Genomic DNA, 2,736 nt, shown 5'->3' on the forward strand with positions numbered 1-2,736 from the left:
CATTCCTGTATATTTTGGAGTTTTTTTAACTTTAACCTCAGGGGAAGATTTGTAGAACAGGTGTGAACACCACAGACTGGAAGAAAAAAATGTCCACTGGCATCTCTGAAAGGCAAAACCCCTGAGTTTTGTATGATTCTAGTGGAGAACCTCTAAAAGCACTTCACTGGACAGATCCATAGGCCAGAGTGCATGTAAAGGTGAGACTCTCTCTCTACAGGGGGTGCCAGGGTATTAACAGCACAGTGCAGATGGAGTGCCTTCCCCACAGCTGAAAACACAAGGAGTGGAAGAGTCTCTGTGCTGAATACAGAAGGTGGGAGGGGGAGGGCAAGGAGCACTTCCTCAGCAGAAGCAGAGGTGCATCGGCAGCTCGGTAGGAGTGGAGTACATGCAACTGGAATAGAGGGGGTTGGAGGCTTTTAGCCTTGTTTGAATAAAATAAACAGCAGGTTTACTGCAGCAAGCTCCCCATCAAAAGCAATTTCCATATGTGAGCTGGGATTTCATAGCAGTTCCCATCTATGAAAATCAAGCTGTAGCAATTGAGATTGTGATCTACTCTCAGCCAGCCTTCAGCCAAAGAGTTGTGAGGGGCAGGAAAGAAGAATATAGAATAAAATAAGCATTGTATGGAAAGGGTGGATAAGGAAAAGAAAGTGTGTACTAGGGTGGGATCCCTATCATTATTCACAAAGAAAATCTTGGCATTTTTGCAGTAAAATGCCAATGCAGTCCCTTCCCTTAACCCATCCCTCCAGATAATAATTTCACCATGCACAAAACTAGCTCAAAAAACAGTGGAAGGCTATGAACAGGATTGTTTGGGGCACTCCCAAACTTCACTGATCCATTTTATATGGAAACTTTTAGGTGGCATTCACTGTAGAGGGTGCTCTTGGTATAACTGGCAGCAAAAACTGAAGCAATAGTGGGACAGGTTTCCGCTGCAGAGGAGAAAAGTCAAAACAAAAGCTAACAGCTTTAAAAGCTTGTTACTGGGGTCAGTTCTTCCACACAGCTCTAGGGATTTGTGCATTTTAGCTGCTCATTGTGCTTTTCAAGCATTAATTAATTAGTCATTCAAAGAGGAGGTGTATTAACCCCATTTTACAGCTGGGGACACTAAGGAGAGATGACATGATATGCCCAGGACCACAGTGCTGGAGTTAGAACACAGGACACTTCCACTTCCAGTACAGTAACTAGTCCGTATAGTTTGTCATGCTAGAGAGATTCCTCTTTGTTGTGGTTAGGAGTTACACTGGCTGCTCAATATTAGCAGCCAGATGAGAAGATGCTTGTGACATGCCACCCCTAGCAGTAGCAGCACAGGGCATGTCTTGCTCCAAATGGAAAAAACAGTGGCTGCAAAGATCCTACAAGCCAGTGCTGCGTGACAGGCAGGGACATCCCTAGCAATATGCAACATCATAGCAAACGACAATAGGGAACATTCAGTGCTGGGTACTAGGTTACATTTTCAAGGCCATCCTTGAAAAAAGCTGTAAATATAGGACCAGACCCTTGGGTCCAGCAGAGAGATGCTCAGAGCAGAACTGTTAGGAATGTGAAAAATGTAATGATGGCTTAAAGCATACTTTGCTCTCACCTGGTCCCCTGGATAAATGACAGCAATCTTAGGGATGCTCTAGATTATACTGAGAGTAACATGCCTCTAAGGAGCAGTTGGGGGGCTCACAGTTGCTGGAAGGTGGTGTTATGATGCAGAGTTGGGGAAGAGATGGTTTTCAGCTGTCCTTTATGCTCTGGGAGCAGTGCTAAAAGAAAAGAGCAAAAAACAGAGATCACACTTAGAAGAAGGCACAGCTGAGGTTAGCTTTGGCATCTATGTATCATCTAAAGCTCTGAGAACATCTGTCTCCCATACAATGGGGACACTTCACTTTGGAGAGTGCCTGCCTTTCTGCTAGTATCAGACATTTCCATTCTCTGCACCCCTCAGCCCTATATTTGATTGCTTTTCCTCTGTCCTGTTGATGCAACATCTTCACTGCAGCTTGGGGAGAGCACCCCTAGCTAGTGCCAGATAGTTCCATTCTGTTTTCAGTCCCCATCCAAGGGATCCATTCTGTCACTGTGCTCTGAGTGATCCAGGCTAACCTGAGAGCACCTGATATTACACACATCATAGTGTGCCAGTTTTCCTTGATGAACGAAGGGCCGAGTTGCTAATTCTCCCAAGACCATGTACGTGCTTCAGTAGTGTGACCTGTTGCCTGTTAAAATCCTTGTCTGCATGAAGATGACTAGTACAACCTAACCTCACTTCCCCTTGTATAACTTAAATTCTTATCTTTAGTTTCACACTCCCTGTAGTAAGTAGAAGCTTCCTTCCCCTGCAAAAAATATGGCAGATGGATCAGTTGCCACTAAAGCAACAGTCTCCCCCTCTGTTGAAAGCTCTGCGGTCAGAGAGGATGTATGTAATAGCCCTTTGGACATAATTTATCCCAACCTGCTTCAGCAACTCTGTTGGCATAGGGCAGGCTTACTGTAGTTAAAGAATAAGAAGCTAAAAAGGGAGTTAAATTCATATCTTAGGGCACAGTCTCTGGGTTTTATAAGCTAAAATCTGAGAAACAGAAGCAAAGGGAAAGTAACATGCCCTGTTCCCACGTCCATTTTGTCTCACTAGGCAGTCACTCCTGATTATTGCCTAGGAACAATCCTGGTCATTGCCTAACAGGATGTCTGTTTTGGCTAGCAAAAGGC

The sequence above is a fragment of the Alligator sinensis genome, unplaced genomic scaffold (assembly GCF_000455745.1).
Source record: "Alligator sinensis unplaced genomic scaffold, ASM45574v1 scaffold262_1, whole genome shotgun sequence".
NCBI lineage: Eukaryota > Metazoa > Chordata > Crocodylia > Alligatoridae > Alligator > Alligator sinensis.